This window comes from Lonchura striata, chromosome 15, assembly GCF_046129695.1.
Source record: "Lonchura striata isolate bLonStr1 chromosome 15, bLonStr1.mat, whole genome shotgun sequence".
Classification (NCBI taxonomy): domain Eukaryota; kingdom Metazoa; phylum Chordata; class Aves; order Passeriformes; family Estrildidae; genus Lonchura; species Lonchura striata.
In genome coordinates, this window is record NC_134617.1 from 99,994 (window position 1) to 117,230 (window position 17,237).

The 17,237-nt window shown below is 52.3% G+C and overlaps 2 long non-coding RNA genes across 3 annotated transcripts; both read right to left on the reverse strand.

Moving 5' to 3' along the window:
• Positions 1-2,934: 2,934 nt before the first annotated feature.
• On the reverse strand, positions 2,935-3,757 carry LOC144247143 (uncharacterized). Its single transcript, XR_013340838.1, has 2 exons — positions 3,643-3,757; positions 2,935-3,225 (listed from the first exon to the last, which is right to left on the reverse strand). It is a non-coding gene; the product is annotated as an uncharacterized LOC144247143 (long non-coding RNA).
• A 2,375-nt stretch (positions 3,758-6,132) lies between these two features.
• On the reverse strand, positions 6,133-11,170 carry LOC144247126 (uncharacterized). 2 transcript variants are annotated; one of them, XR_013340822.1, is made up of 5 exons: positions 11,075-11,170; positions 9,281-9,413; positions 8,379-8,548; positions 7,117-7,419; positions 6,133-6,683 (listed from the first exon to the last, which is right to left on the reverse strand). It is a non-coding gene; the product is annotated as an uncharacterized LOC144247126 (long non-coding RNA). The 2 variants fall into 2 exon arrangements; XR_013340823.1 differs by having other exon boundaries at positions 11,034-11,157.
• Between the last annotated feature and the right edge of the window lie 6,067 nt (positions 11,171-17,237).

The window sequence follows — 17,237 nt, forward strand, 5'->3', positions numbered from 1 at the left end:
TGAGGGTCCTGGGGGTGGGTTTGGGGTCCTGAAGGGAATTTTGAGGTCTCACAAAGTTTTTGGGGGGTCCCAGAAAGAATTTCGGGGACCCTAATGGGAATTTTGGGGGTCTCAAGGGGATTTTTGGGGTCCCAAAAGGAATTTGGGCATCCCCGGGGGTTTTTGGAGTCCTGGGGAGAATTTTGGGGATCTCACGGGTTTTTTGGGAGGAATTTTGGGGGTCCCGAATAGAATTTTGAAGGTCCTGCGGGGATTTTGGGGTCCTGAAAATAATTCTGGGGCTCTCAGGAGGCCTTTTGGGGGTCCTAGGAGGAATTTTGGGGACCCTGATGGGAATTCTGGGCCTCCCAGGGGGGTTTTTAGGGTCCAAAAGGGAATTTTGGGCGTCCCAGGAGGGGTTTTGGAGTCCTGGGGAGAATTTTGGGGGTCTCAAAGGGGTTTTGGGAGGAATTTTGGGGGTCCCGAGTAAAATTTTGGGGGTCCTGGATGGGGTTTTGGGTTCCTGAAAACAATTCTGGGGGTCTCAGGTGGCTTTTGGGGGTCCCAGGAGGAATTTCAGGGGTCCTAAAGGGAAATTTGCAGGTCCTGGGGGGTGTTTTGGGGTCCGAAAGGTAATTTGGGGCGTCCCAGGGGGGGTTTTAGAGTCCTGGGGAGAATTTTGGGAGTCTCAGGGGGTTTTTAGGAGGAATTTTGGGGGTCCCGAGTAGAATTTTGGGGGTCCTGGGTGGGGATTTTGAGTTCCTGAAGAGAATTCTGGGGGCCTCACAAAGTTTTTGGGGGTCCCAGGAAGAATTTTGGTGACCCTGATGGGAATTTTGTGGGTCTCAGGGGGTTTTTAGGAGGAATTTTTGGGGTCCCGAGTAAAATTTTGGGGGTCCTGGGGGGTTTTTGGGGTCCTGAAGAGCATTCTGGGGGTCTCAGGAGGCTTTTCGGGGTCCCAGGAGGAATTTTGGGGACCCTAATGGGAATTTTGGGGGTCCCAAGGGGATTTTTGGGGTCCCAAAAGGAATTTTGGGCATCCCAGGGGGGGTTTTGGAGTCCTGGGGAGAATTTTGGGGATCTCAGGGGTTTTTTGGGAGGAATTTTGGGGGTCCCGAATAGAATTTTGAAGGTCCTGCGGGGATTTTGGGGTCCTGAAAATAATTCTGGGGGTCTCAGGAGGCCTTTTGGGGGTCCTAGGAGGAATTTTGGGGACCCTGATGGGAATTCTGGGCCTCCCAGGGGGGTTTTTAGGGTCCAAAAGGGAATTTTGGGCGTCCCAGGAGGGGTTTTGGAGTCCTGGGGAGAATTTTGGGGATCTCAAAGGGGTTTTGGGAGGAATTTTGGGGGTCCCGAGTAAAATTTTGGGGGTCCTGGATGGGGTTTTGGGGTCCTGAAAACAATTCTGGGGGTCTCAGGTGGCTTTTGGGGGTCCCAGGAGGAATTTCAGGGGTCCTAAAGGGAAATTTGCAGGTCCTGGGGGGTGTTTTGGGGTCCGAAAGGGAATTTTGGGCATCCTAGGTGGGGTTTTGGACTCCTGGAGACAATTTTGGGGGTCTCAGGGGGTTTTTGGGAGGAATTTTGGGGGTCCCGAGTAAAATTTTGGGGGTCCTGGGATAGGTTTTGAGGTCCTGAAAAGAATTCTGGGGGTCTCAGGGGGTTTTGAGGGTCCCAGGAGGAATTTTCGGGACCCTGATGGGAATTTTAGGGTTCCCAGGGTGGTTTTTGGGGTCCCAAAGGGAATTTTGGGTGTCCCAGGGGGGGTTTTGGAGTCCTGGGGAGAGTTTTGGGGGTCTCAGGTAGTTTCGGGAGAAATTCTGGGGGTCCCAAATAGAATTTTGGGGGTTCTGGGGGGGGTTTTGGGGTCCTGAAAAGAATTCTGGGGATCTCAGGGGGCTTTTGGGGGTCCCAGGAGCAATTTTGGGGACCCTGATGAGAATTTTGGGGGTCCCAGGGTGGTTTTTGGAGTCCCAAAGGGAATTTTGGGCATCCCAGGGGGGTTTTGGAGTACTTGGGAGAATTTTGGGGACTCAGGGGTTTTTTGGGAGGAATTTTGGGGGTGCCGAGTAAAATTTTGGGGGTCCTGGGTGGGGTTTTGGGTTCCTGAATAGAATTCTGGGGGTTTCAGAGGGCTTTTGGGCGTCCCAGGAGGAATTTAATGGGTCCTAAAGAGAAATTTGGAGGTCCTGGGGGTTGTTTTGGGGTCCCAATGGGAATTTTGGGCATCCTAGGTGGGGTTTTGGACTCCTGGAGACAATTTTGGGGGTCTCAGGGGGTTTTTGGGAGGAATTTTGGGGGTCCCGAGTAGAATTTTGGGGGTCCTGGGGTAGGTTTTGAGGTCCTGAAAAGAATTCTGGGGGTTTCAGGGGGCTTCTGGGGGTCCCAGGAGGAATTTTGGGGACCCTGATGAGAATTTTGGGGTCCCAGGGTAGTTTTTGGGGTCCCAAAGGGAATTTTGGGTATCCCAGGGGAGGTTTCTGAATCCTGGGGAGAATTTTGGGGACCTCAGATTTTTGGGAGAAATTTTGGGGGTCCCAAATAGAATTTTGGGGGTCTTTTGGGGGTTTTGGTGTCCTGAAGGGAATTTTGGGGGTCTCAGGAGGTTTTTGGGGATCCCGGGGGGGTTCTGTGGTTCTATATGGAATTTTTGGGGTCCCAGGGGGATTTTTGGGGCTCCTGAAGGGAATTTTTGGATTCCCAGGGCTGTTTTTCGGGGATCCCGCTGGGTTTCTTTGGTGGTACCGGGGCTGTTTTTGGGGGATTCCGCTGGGTTGTTTTGGGGGTCCCGGGGGTGGTTTTGGGGTCCCCCTCTCACCAGTCCATGGACGCTTCCACTCCCCGGTTCCCGGTCAGCGCCAGCGCCTTCGCCCTGCGGGACCGGGGGGCTCCTGGTTATTTTTGCGGGGTTCCCGGGAGGGTCCTGTTATAAGTTGAGGCGAATAATTTGATTCAGCCTTTTAAGATCAATTAATAATTTTATTAATTACAGCAAGCGATAGCAAGCAAAACAGCGCTGGGTTCAGCTGGGAGCCTGGCTCCGCCAAAAGCTGACAACCTTTCCTTCTCTTCAGTCCCTTTTTATCTTGCATGAGTGGGGGTGGTGAGTCTCGTTCCACCGTGGTTATCAGTCCCAAAAACAATGGATTTCACAAGTGGGGTGGTGTGTCTTCTTCCACTTCGGTTTATCAGTTTTCAGCAACAATGGGTTTCCACTGCGGTTATCAGTTCCAGCCAGTCCTGCAAAATCTTTCACAATCTTTGTTTGTGGTTACCAGCCAAGCCTGCAAATTCCACGTCCCGACTTCCCCCCCTTTTATCCTAATTTCATACTTTTGATGAACAAACAAGTCAATGCAGTTTCTCACAGTCCTGAGGCGTCCCGGGAGTCCCGGGGTCTCCGGGGCCTTTCCGTGTCTATCCCCGCCCCCCCCCTCCAATAATCCCATTCCCGGTCCCGGTGCCGTTACCGGGTCCACTCCGGATGCTCCCGCCCGCCCTCCCCCGTTGTCCCCGGCCCTCCCCCGGTGTCCCAACGGTGCCAGCGCCTCCAGGGCGAGCCCGGGCCCGGTCCCACCGCCCTCCGCCATCACGGCGGCGCCGGGCTCGCGACGCGTGGAGGACGACGGCCGGCGCGAGACAGAAATGCAGAAAGCGTTACGGTACGGACGGCGGCCTCCGAGGGATAAAAAGCCTCAACTGCGTTCTCGAACGGACGGCGTCTAGAGAGGGAGAGAAATCCTAAAATGCGTTGTGGTACGGACGGCGGCCGTACAGGGACAGAAAGTATCAAATGCGTTATTGTACGGACGGCGGCCGTACAGGGACAGAAAGTATCAAATGCGTTGTGGTAGGGACGGCGGCCGTATATGGACAAAATACTAAATTGCGTTGTGGTACGGACGGCGGCCGAATATGGACAAAAATCCTCAAATGCGTTATGGTACGGACGGCGGCCGTACAGGGACAGAAAGTGTTAAATGAGTTCTCGTACGGACGGCGGCCGCATAGGGCCAAAAATCCTAAAATGCGTTCTCGTACGGACGGCGGCCGTAGACGGACAGAAAGTATCAAATGCGTTATGGTACGGACGGCGGCCGTATAGGGACAGAAAATATCAAATGCGTTGCGGTACGGACGGCGGCTGTATATGGCCAAAAAGTCTAAACTGCGTTCTCGTACGGACGGCGGCCGTAGAGGGACAGAAAGTCTCAAATTCGTTATGGTACGGACGGCGGCCGTACAGGGACAGAAAGTATCAAATGCGTTGTGGTACGGACGGCGGCCGTATATGGACAAAAATCCTAAACTGCGTTCTCGTACGGACGGCGGCCGTACAGGGACAGAAAGTATCAAATGCGTTGTGGTGCGGACGGTGGCCGTATATGGACAAAAAGTCTAAACTGCGTTCTCGTACGGACGGCGGCCGTACAGGGACAAAAATCCTAAAATGCGTTCTGGTACGGACGGCGGCCGTACAGGGACAGAAAGTATCAAATGCGTTGTGGTACGGACGGCGGCCGTATAGGAACCAAAAGCCTAAACTGCGTTCTGGTACGGACGGCGGCCGTACAGGGACAGAAAGTATCAAATGCGTTATGGTACGGACGGCGGCCGTACAGGGACAGAAAGTATCAAATGCGTTGTGGTACGGACGGCGGCCGTATAGGAACCAAAAGCCTAAACTGCGTTCTGGTACGGACGGCGGCCGTACAGGGACAGAAAGTATCAAATGCGTTATGGTACGGACGGCGGCCGTACAGGGACAGAAAGTATCAAATGCGTTATGGTACGGACGGCGGCCGTACAGGGACAGAAAGTATCAAATGCGTTGTGGTACGGACGGCGGCCGTATAGGAACAAAAAGCCTAAACTGCGTTCTCGTACGGGAGGCGGCCGTACAGAGACAAAAAGTATCAAATTCGTTATGGTACGGACGGCGGCCGTACAGGGGCAGAAAGTATCAAAATAGTTATGGTACGGACGGCGTCTGGAGAGGGACAGAAAGACACAAAGCGTTTTGTTACGGACGTCGGCCGGAGAGGGACAGGAAGCCGCTCGCGCCGCCGCCATCCCCGGCGCCGCGGAGTCGCCTCCAGCCCTCCCCTCACTCACAGACACCGCCCCGCTCGCCGCTCGCTCCCTCCCCTCGCCCCTCCCGCCCCGTCTCGGCGGGTTTTGCAGGGCGCTGGCTGGGGGGCTGCAGTACCCCTTTCTGTCCACAAGGCGGCAGCACTGCCGCACGCCACCGCCGGGGGCCGCCGTTCGCCTCGGGGCCGCGGGCGGGGCAGGCGGCAAAAAAGAACGGGCGCCGTCCCCTGCGGAACGTCCTCGGTAGCAAATGCCCCGAAACATCTCGCGCGGAAAAGAACGCCAACAAAAAAAAAAAAACCCTGCCTCTAACCCAACAAGAACCAAAAGAAAAAACCTTTTCTTTTAAACTGCATTTCAATGTATTTTATTTTTGTATTTTTCATATTTATATTCACATTCGGATTTATAATTCGGATTTAAAGGCCGGCAGGGGAGGGAAGAGGGACGGGGCACAGAGGAGGGAGAGAGGGGGAATGGAACGGAGTAGCGGGGCAGGGACAGGATAGGAAGGAGCCGGGTTTGGAGGGTATACGGAAACGGGGGAAAGAGAGGTAACTGAACACGGGCAGGAGGATGGAGCGGTAGAGAGAGGGACAGGAGGGGATCCTCCCGGCGCCCCGGCTCCGCCCCGGCTCAGCCCTGCCCGGGATGCTGCGCTCGGCAGAGCTCGGCTCCGTTCGGCTGGACTCGGCTCCTCGGCCAGCTTCGGCTACTTTCGGCCACGCTCGGTTATTTCCGGCCGCATTCGCCTCCATTCGCCTCTTCGGCAAAGCTCGGCTCGCCTCGGCTGGACTCGGCAAAGCTCGGCTCCGCTCGCCTCCTCGGGCCCTTTCGGCTGCTTTCGGCCACGCTCGGCTATTCCCGCCCGCACCCGCCTCCATTCGCCCATTCCCACACCTCGGCTCCCTCCGCCCGGCCTCGGCTCCCTCCGGCTCACACATTTCCTCAGGGCACCTCATTCCACTGCGCACAAATTGAAGCCCCTAAAAGGCTTGCGGCTCTTTCAACACACACACACTTGCTCCTTTAGGACAAGAATAGTTACATCTAAAAGCAATTCCCTCATTTTGCATCTCCTTTTTATTTAACGCCCCTCAAAACCCCATACATACCACAAGGAATGTGCAGTTCTGGTTCCCCCACCCCCCGTATGCTATTTGTACAAAGGACCTGGGGCAGCACACACTCGGGATTCAACCGAATAAAGCCCGGCTTCAATAATCAGAACTGACATTTCTTTACAAATTAGGTGCAGTTTTGTACAGTGCTGCGTACCCTCGGAGCCGAGTTGAGGAAAAAGAGCTACAGCACTGGAACCTAAGTTTTAGCAGCCAAGTCATTTGTAACTTGTGCCACAAAGTAAAACAAGCATAACTACAGTATTATCTGCTGAAGTTCTCCACTGTGGATTTCGGGTACAGCAGCACGTGCTTTACTCCCAACAAAAGCTGCTCAGGTGGGGGGAGCCGGGAAGCCAAGTCTCTCCACTTTGTCTGAACACCATCTTCCAGGAAGGTACTGCTTCCTCTCTCCCAGGCTCCCTTCAGCAAAGTGGCAAATACAGAATCCGGTGCCACAGGAGGCTCTTGGCTTACCTCCTTGTGGTTTTCAAACTGTTTAAAGCGAAACAAAAAGCATAAGAGAAAAACAGCGATGAGTATGAAACAAAAATCTCTTTAGCCACCTTTGGTTTGAGATGAGCTCTGAACTGAAGCTCTGGGAGCACAGGCGTGCAGTCCTGCTAGAACAGAGCTGCCCAGCAGTGTCCCCAGGGGCATCTGGAGTGTTCACACTGCTGAGCTGAGAAAAACTCACCAAACCCAGCCCAGGGGCCTGTGATCCTCCACCCACCCGGGGGAACTCCGGGCGCTGTAAACAGAGGCCACAGTGCACACCAGGCTCTGCTGTGCCCGGTGAGGAGTCTCTGTATGAGCCCTGAGCCCTGGTATCGCCTCCCAAACACCACAGAGACCTCTTGTGCCATCAGAGAAAAGCCCTGGAGCAAACGTGTGTCCCCAGCACGATCAACAAGAGATGCAGAATTACCTCCTCAATAAAAACGCTGTTTCTGATGGAAATGTAGCCTCTGTCGACTGCGAGGATTTTACAGGAATACTGGCTCAAGAATTCAGTGACTTCAGGGATTCCATACCACAGGTTCCTGGGACTGCTTGGGCATCCAGAGCCTATAGTATCGGTTAAACTGGTAGAGCTGAGGATACTTAGCAGCTTTCAGGGACTCGGGATCTTTGTCACAGAGCTGGAACGTCAAGCAGGGAGCAAGGGGTTCTCTCGGAGGGCGCAGGAGGTCAGTGAAAACAGCACCAAGGTCCTCCACGACGTCTGCTCCTAGAAAAGCCAAATAAATTGAACTATTAACATGAGCACAGACACTGGGGCAACCTTCCTTACTTTGGGCCTTGCCAGCAGCCCACAGAGCCTCATGCAGAAAAGAACTGAACGAGATCAAAAAGTGTTCCTAGTGACCTAGACACATGCTCCTGGCCGCTGAGGTACCTGAAAAACCCTCCAGACATCATCAGCTCTTGCTGAAGCAAATAATCCACTTTCACTGTGTTGTGCCAAAAACACACCCGGCCCTTAACAGGGAGAGACCCTGCCAGGCACCGCCTCAGAGAAGAACTGAGCTGTACTGGGGGGACACACCCAGCCAACGTGTACAAATTAAACAGAATTTTCTGTCAGAACTGGGACTTTCAGTACCCCCCAGGTGCTACTCGACTGCCACATACACACAGAGGGCTTTGTGAGGTGCTCTGGGGTTGGCTAATCCTGCACCAAGCCCTGCTGATGCCCCTGTGGTTTTAACGCTGTCCTCAAGGAAGTGGTAGAACCTCGCAATATATGCCTTTGGAGCTTAATTTCTAAAGTTTTCCTTGGGAAATGCATCCACTTCCTACTTAGCAATGCAGTCCCCTCTCCCTGATCTCGGGAAGAGCTGCCCACAGGCACGGGAACCACCTTCCTCTCCTGATCGCCACGGTCTGCCCTTAAAACGCTGTGTTACTGAGGCCAGCTATTTCCAGGCCAAGACTGTCCATGCAGGGACAGTGTCCCTTCTCTCCAGGGTCAGGGAAAAAGGGCAGAAGCACCTACAGAGATTCAATGCCCCTCTTGAGCACAAAGCACCGTGAATCTGCACCTCCTTCTGCTTGCAGGGAAGATAATAAAATGCCTCAAGGTAAAAAATGATAAATGGTAAAAAATTATTACAAGAGGGTAGAAATGATGCCACTTTCACTCCACTGCTAGAAATTACACATAAAACACAAAAAAAACCCCTGTACCTGTTCCATTTTCAGACTGAAGCAACAGCATATTCCTGGCTGCTCATGCAGCAGGGACAACAGCACTGCAGGGAAATGTTTGGATAATCATGTCTTCATTTAAAGAGACCCAATTCCTTCATCTAAGCCATCACTGCCTTCCATCAGAACAGCCAGCATATCCACGACATCTAATAAGTGAAGGAAAAAATGTAAGCAGAGGATCCAGACTAACTGGGAAAACAACAGAGGTAGAATGCAACATTCCAGGAACACAAGGTATCTTTCTAGTTCCAAAAAAAAAAAAAAAAAAAAAAAAAAAAACAACACCAAAAAAAAAAAAAAACACCCACAAAAAAAAACCAAAGGCACATTTGCCAGATAATACAATGTTAAGGGCAGCACAAAAATCACAGCTGTACTTCAGTCTGCCTTTCAAAGCTGCTGTCCAGCACAGGTTGCCCAGAGAAGCTGTGGCTGCCCCCGGATCCCTGGAAGTGTCCAAGGCCAGGCTGGACAGGGCTTGGAGCACCCTGGGACGGTGGAAGGTGCCCCTGCCCATGGCAGGGGGTGGAATGGGATGAGCTTTAAAAAAAGGTGCCTTCCCATCCAAACCCTTCTGGGATTCCATGATTCTGTGAACAGCTCCAGGCAGAAGGACTAGATTTCCATTGTGGTTCGAAAATGCTGCTGCAAGAGCACGAAGAGAGATTTCAAATACTGTTAAAGTGGCACAACCACATCAAAAATTACATATGGGGGTAAAGTGGCAACTCTGCAATTCCAGCCTCTGATACCAAGGACACATGGAAGGCTGAATCCTGGAGGTTCTTAAATGACAGGATTTCTAGAGTTATCCATCCCCAGTTTGCTGCTTAGGGTTAGAAAAGGTGGAATTCTGTTCTTAAGGGGTTACCACATACCATCAATGTGAGAGATGGGGATGCTGATGTTTGATCAGAGTCCTGTAGCAACCTGGAGCATGCTGGCTTCCCGAACCAGGTCTGCTGCCTTGTCCGTGTAGGGGTAGGGCTTTGTCCTCAGCCTCAGCAGGATCTGTCAGCAAAGGTGGAAAGAAAAGTAGAGTGCACCAGCTCCCAAGTGTGGGGGAACCATGTGCTGCTAAGGAAGACCACGTGCTGAAAGTGGTTGGAAGCCGGGTGGGTTTTGGGAGGACAAGTTCTATATTACTTCTGCAGGATTCTGTCTACAGTTCCTGCTCTACAAACCAAATACATCAAACGACAACAACAAACAAAAACCACATTAAATTAACAACAACAAAATAATTATTCCTACCTCAATAACCCCATAATGGCCCAAACCATTCCAAGGAGGGTGGCAAGAGGGGCTGGCAAAGGCAAGGCCCCGCTGGGCCCCCCTCGCCACCGCCATCCTTCTCCGGCACCGCCGCTGAGCTGCCTTCAGCCAAAACCCACCCAAAAATATGCCAAAATCATCCTAAAAATACCCCCAAAAAAACCACCCAAAAATACCCAAAAAAACCACCATAAAATGCCCCAAAACCAGCCCAAAACACTCCCAAGAATACCCAAAAAAATCCACCCAAAAATACCCTAAAACCCACCAAAAAATATCCCAAAGCCCTCTCAAGAATACCCGAAAACCCTGCCCAAAAACACCCTGAAACCCCAAATTAACCACTCTGAACCCCAAAATATCCCTGAGCTCCCCATACCACAAAATTTCCTCCCCAAACCCCAAAATTCACTTCTGGGTCTCGTCCTTGGGGACCGGCGCCTGCCGGGGCCCCCCCAGGCCCAAGGGCGGCACCCCCAAACCCGGGGGGAGTTCGGGGTCCGAGTCGGGGTCGTCGTCATGAGCCACCAGCCTGGGGACCCAAAAATCGGGGGGAACCCTGAATCGGGGGGGGGGCCAAAAATTGGGATGGGGTCCTGGGGGGTTCTGGAAGGTTTTTAGGGCATCCCAGGAGGAATTTTGGGGTGTCAGGGGGTATTTGGGGTCCCAAAGGGAATTTTGGGCGTCCCAGGGGGGAGTTTTGGAGTCCTGGGGAGAATTTTTGGGGGTCTCAGGGGTTTTTGGGGTCCCAGAAGGAATTTCAGGGGTCCTAAAGGGAAATTTGGAGGTCCCAGGGGGTGTTTTGGGGTCCCAAAGGGAATTTTGGGCATCCCGGGGGGGGGGGGGGGGGGGGTTGGGGTCCTGAGGGGAATTTTGGGGGCACCGGGGGGGGGGTTTGAGGTTCCGAAGGGAATTCTGGGGGTCCCAAGGGGATTTTTGGGGCTCCTGAAGGGAATTTTTGGGTTCCCAAAGCTGTTTTTCGTGGTCCCGGAGCTGTTTTTGGGGGATCCCGCTGCGTATTTTTGGGGGTCCCGGGAGTGTTCTTGGGGTCCCCCCCTCACCAGTCCATAGGCGGTTCCACTCCCCGGTTCCCGGTCAGCGCCAGCGCCTTCGCCCTGCGGGACCGGGGGGCTCCCGCTTATTTTTGGGGGGGTCCCGGGAGGGTTCTGAGGGGTCCCGGGATGTTTCTTTGGGGGTCCCGAGGGCTCCGAGGCCTGTCCGTGTGATTCCCCCCCCCCCCCCCCCCCCCCCCCCCCCCAATAATCCCATTCCCGGTCCCGGTGCCGTTGCCGGGTCCCCTCCGGCTGCTCCCGCCCGCCCTCCCCCGCTGTCCCCAGCCCTCCACCAGTATCCCACCGGTGCCGCCGCCCTCACGCGCGCCGGGCCACGAATCCCACCTCCATCAGCGCCTCCAAGGCCCGCCCGGACCCGGTCCCACCGACCGCCGCCATAACGACGGCGCCGGGCTCGCGTCACGTGGGGGACGGCGGCCGGCGAGGGACAGAAATCCGCCCTCGCCGCCGCCATCCTTCCCGGCGCCGCCGCTGAGCCGCCTTCAGCCCTCCCCTCTACTCACAGACACCGCCCCGCTCGCTGCCGCCCCTCGCCCTTTCCGCCCGTCTCGGTGGTTTTGGGGCCGCTCTGGCCCCTTCCCGCCCCGTCTCGGTGGTTTTGCCGGGCGCTGGTTGGGGGGCTGCAGTACCGCCCTGTGTCCACAAGGCGGCAGCACTTGTCAAGAGAGTCCGCGACACGATGGCGGCCCGTGGGGACCTTGAGGGAGAGAGGTGTTTTTGCTGATGCCTGTCGGCTCCCGCCAAAAACCGCACTCTCGCAGTGCTGCTGACCCCACAGCCCATGTTCACGGCACCGGAACCGCCGCGAAAAATCCCGACGGGGGGCGCCGGCCGTGCGGACAATTCAGGCAGTGTAAAAAACAGACACGGGTCCTCGAATTTCAATGTCCTCGTTTTCGCGCCCTCTCGAGAAGGTCAAGCGAGTCCGCGCCACGCCACTCCCAAGATGGCGGCCGCGGGCGGCGGGCTGCAGTACCGCTCTATGCCCACAAGGAGGCAGCACTGCGCCGTCCCCTCCGGAAAAGCCTCGGCAGCGAATTCCCCGAAACATCCCGCGTGGACAAGAACGCCAACAAAAAAAAACCCTGCCTCTGACCCGATAGGAACCGAAAGAAAAAGCCTTTCCTCTTAAACTGCATTTCAATCGATTTTATTTTTATATTTTTCATATTTATATTCACATTCGGGTTTGTAATGGATATTGATGTATAATTGTATTTTTATAATTTCTTACATGTATTCCTATTCTATTTTAGTACATTTTATATTTTTATACATTGCTTAATACATTGCTTACATATTTCTATAGTTAGATTTCTATTTCTAAAAGTTTTATATTGCTTAAAATAAACCCCTGCCTCGATCCAAGTAAAAACGTTTTTAAAAAACCCTTTGTTTAAACTCCGTTTAAATGCATCTCTATTTTTCGCATTTATATTCAAATTTATATTTTTAATGTAGATTGATGTATGGTGTTATTTATAGTCTATCTCTTCCTAATATTCATTTTTATTTCTATTTTATATTTTTATATATACACCTGTATACATTGATTATATATTTCCATATTTAGAGTGATATCAAACTAAAATGTATATTCATATTTTTTTCCATTAAAACCCTGCCTCTAACCAAATAAAAACAAAAAAAGCCCTTTCTTTAAACGATACTTGAATATTTATTTTTTTTTTCATCATTATAGTCACATTTGAACTTCTACTTTATATTGATGTATTTCTAAATATATATTATATATATTATAAGGTAGCGAGATAGATAAATTGTTTTTTAAGTTCTATTTCGTACATACTGTTAATACTTATATTTACTTACCTTTGAGTTTTCATATAGATCTTAACGTATTTAGGATATATTCCTATACAAAGATTTCTAATTTTATTTTATTTCTAATTTTTCTATTTTTATAATAAAACCCCTACTACTACCAAATAGAAAATTAAATATAGTTTAAAGTAAAGGGGATTTTTAATATTTCTATATTTCTATTTTTATTTTTTTCAAGTACTTATCTATTCTATCACAACATATTGAGGTACTATATTTCGATATATAATATTTATGACATGTAATGTGTTATAATAAGACACATGCAGTAAAATGTGCATTATGTACTGTATTGATTCCTATTGTTTTGTAATATTCATATATCCACGTATATTAATTAAACATTTCTATACGGATATTTATGTATATAAACAATATTTATATGTATATAAACATATAAAATACTCTATATCAAACAATATAATACCTAATAGTAATGGATAGCATTATTTATGTTGCATGTTTAATTTATATGTTTTCCGTTTATATTTAAAATTGAAGTTTATATTCCCATTTTCATGTTTATGCATTTGTTTTGTTTCATTAGAGTTATAGTTTAAAAACTGCAGTTATAATCTAATTCCTAAAAATAAAATGCCAAAACAAACAGCATCAAATTCCCACCAATACCGTCCAAACAATTCAGAAAGGCTCCACCAGCCAACCAACTACCAACAAAAATACCCTCACTACACTCCTTTCACTAGCAGCTCTTATCACGTCACAAAAACGAAACAAACATTTTAAAAAAGACCGATAGAATCCCACACAGCAAATTACAAAAAAACATTAAAAAGAAAAAAAAAAGCCAACTAACTTACCGTACTCTAAACCATACAATAGACCCCCAACGTTTCTAAAAAAAATAATACCCAAAACTCTACCACTACACTGACTCATAAAGCGAACCCATTGCTCTAGAAAATTAACTAAAAAACCCCACCAAATAATTACAAATATAAAAAAAATCGGAACTAGTAAGAAACAAAAAAATCACCACCCAAATAAAATAAATACCTTAAGAGTTCTACCATGGAAATGCCCATGTTCCCAAAAATAAAACTAATAAAAAAACAACAACCAAATACATCGAACTAAAAAAAAAAAAAAAAATTAAATTAACAACAACAAAATAAGTATTCCTAACTCAAGAAACAAAAATTGCCTCAAACCATCAAAACACAAATACCACCTAGAAAAAAAACATGTCGCCAAAAGAGAAGTGCAACCACAAACAATATCTCCCAAATTCTCTCCGACAATAAAACATACACGGCAATCAAATAAGCCAAATGAATGAAACCCCTATAATATAATAAACAAGAATGCAATCTTCAATATTAAAAAAACCTCACCGATTAACTCCAGGACACTCCCTCAAGCCCACCAAAACAAACACTACGCACTCGCGCTAATAAAGGCTCCACAACCGAATTAAAAACCTACCCTCTAACTTCATGCTACGACCCATGAAAACCATTGGAAACCTTTAAAAACCCATCCCATAAAAACATACGAACCGATCAAAAAGAAATCCAACAACAACAGTCAACCCCAAAAAAAAAAAACCCTTGTCACGAGCACCCGAAGCAAGAACCATAAAAACCAAGAAGTCCCCAGGGCCCTTCTCCTACAGCGACTCCGAACAAAAGCCACCGATCCCAGGAGCTCCTCAGGAGCGCCTCAAAAGCACCGCAGCGAGGGAGGCTGGAAGATGCGGAGCCGCGCTCCCGGCCCCGGGCGCAGCGCGGCTCCGGCAGGAAAGCGGCTCCTCCGGCAGGCAGAGGCGGCGCCGCGCCGGCAGACCCCCGCCCGCTGCCCCCGGCCCGGCGGGGCCGGCACCGGGCCCGGGGGGCCCCGGCGGCGCCCGAGCCCCGCGCCCGGAGCGGCGGCACCGGCCGGCACCGGCGCGCCGCCCGCGCCGCCTCCCCCGCCCGCCGGCCCGGCCAAAGCTCCGCTCGGCTCCGCACGGCTCGCACCGGCGCGGCTCCGGCGGGCCCGCGGCAGCCCAGCCGTGCCCAGCTCCCCTTCCGCCCCGGCCAGCCCCGGCACTGCCGGCAGGGCTCCGCGCCGGACCCTTCGCTGCCGGGCCGGGGGCAGAAGAAGCGCCCCGAATGCAGCGGCACAGCCCGATCCCCGCCCTGCCAGCGCTGCCACGGCTGCAGCTCCCTTCCTCTGCAGCCCCGACACTGACTCCACGCTCCGGCACTCACCTCCCTCCAAGAAGGGAAAAGAAATGTGGGCTTCCCTTCAATCGCGTCCCCTAGAAGAGCAGAAAAGAAAGGGCCTTCCTCAAATTATGGCAAAGGGGGGTTTTTACCTCAATCCAAACCCTTTAAAAGGAGGGACAACGAGCAGCCCCCTCCATTTCAACCTCAGGACGATGAAAAGGTGGGGGCTACCCTGAAGTCAAATCCATCATACGACAATATTTTTCCCGTTCCATTCAAAAGAGAACACAGGGATTCCCTATCTCCCCTGTGACATCCCTAACACCCTGGAAAAAGCAGGATTTTCATCAATCAATACCCTTAAAACCTCAAGGGAAGGGAGATCCCCCCCCAGTTCAATCATGGAAAATAATGGAAGAGGAGTTGCTTCACTCATTTTGAATTTATTTTGGCCGCAATACCCTCAATTTTTTTATTTATTTTTTTTTCCCTGGGAGCACTGGGGAGTGACTAGCAAGAAGAAATTCAAAAGGGAAAGGAGAAAAGTCCCCACTACAAAGGCGCACCGGCACACCTGTTTGGCTGCTGCTTCTCGGCACAAAGGTTTGTCCCTCGGCACCTCCTTTGAGCAATGCGACGCCTTTTGGGGAATGGCAGAGAACGGAGGCAAAAGGTGCCGGGGAGCCCTTTCAGTTCCCTTCAGCCCCTGCAGCTGCTCCGCTGGTTTCAGGGCACTTGCTTGGTTCGTTCCTAGAGAAAAACGCTAGGGCATGATTTTCAGAACTACTGCCCATCCCCAGTCGGAGTTTCCTACATTCCTGGGTACAAATGAGTGGATCGAGAGAGGGCTTCTTTCCAAATGAGTTTAGCCATAGATACCTATTCTTTACCAATAGCTATAAAAACGAAACACTTGCCAGGTTTTAGTATTCTACACACACCCCTCCCTGGGAATTTTGGGGCAGCTTTGGGTCCCTCTGCGGGATGGCACCCAGCGTGCCCCCCCCCCCCCCCCTTCTGCCACCAACCCGCTCCTCCACCGCAGTGTGCGTCCCTCTCCTAGGGACCTTGGGGTGCCCCAAATGACATCAGAGCCCCGAGTCTTTAGCCCCTTTTCCTGACCCCCGAAGAAGGCACAGGACGAGTCCAACTGCCCCGAACAGCAGCCCAGCACTCCCTTCCAGCCCTTCCCACACCTCCATCCCCCAGAAAGGGACTCCGCCGAAACAAGAAAGGGGGGGGCAGCCCCCAGAAGGCTCGAAGCTCCCGCCCCGCCTCGCTGTCGCGGGCCAGGGGCAGAAAGAGGGAGCGGCAGAGGCGGCGGGGACGCGGCACGGCCGGCACGGCACAGAGCGGGGGCCGCTCGCAGCGCGATGCCGGCGGAGCCGCAGGTCCGGCAGCGCCGGGGCGGGGTCCGAGCGGCGCGGGGGATCCGCCGAGAGCTCCGGCCCCGTGCGGGGACTCCCGCAAGGCCCGGGGGCCGCCGGGCTCCGGCCCTCGGGGCTTTATTCTCCGGCGCCCCGAGCCCCGCGGCTGCGGGGGAAAGAAGCGAAGGGGCGACGGGAAGAGAGGAGGGAGAGCGGGACATGCGAAAGGGCGGGGAGGGAGGTCGGGCTGCGGAGGAAAGCGGGCGGGGAAGGGAAAGGCCGGCAGGGCAGCAAGAGGGACGGTGAACAGAGGAGGGAGAGAGGGGGAATGGAACGGAGGAGCGGGACAGGTACAGGACAGGAAGGAGCCGGGTTTGGAGGGGACACGGAAAGAGAGATAACTGAGGAAAGAGAGATAACTGAGGGGAATACGGGCAGGAGGATGGAGCGGGAGAGAGAGGGACAGGAGGGGATCCTCCCGGCGCCCCGGCTCCGCCCCGGCTCAGCCCCGCCCGGGCTGCAGCGCTCGGCAGAGCTCGGCTCCGTTCGGCTGGACTCGGCTCCTCGGCCAGCTTCGGCTACTTTCGGCTAAGCTCGGCTATTACCGGCCGCATTCGCCTCCATTCGCCTCTTCGGCAAAGCTCGGCTCGCCTCGGCTGAACTCGGCAAAGCTCGGTTCCGCTCGCCTCCTCGGGCCCTTTCGGCTGCTTTCGGCCACGCTCGGCTATTCCCGGCCGCACCCACCTCCATTCGCCGATTCCCACAGCTCGGCTCCCTCCGGCTCACACGTTTCCTCAGGGCACCTCATTCCAGGGCACACAAACTGCATCTCCTTTTTATTTAATCCCCCCCCCCAAAATCACATACATATCACAAGGAATGTGCAGTTCCGGTTCCCCCACCCCCGTACGCTATTTGTACAGAGGACCTGAGCGCAGTACACAGTCGGGATTCGATTGAATAAAGCCCGGTTTACATTTCAAAGGTTCTCCCTCTGGCACTGCACGCTGTGCTCAACTACCTTCATGGCCACATCCCAGAACAATGTGTCAGATTGCCCGGAGAGTTCCCAATAAAACTCAGGTATAATCACTGAGCAGAAAA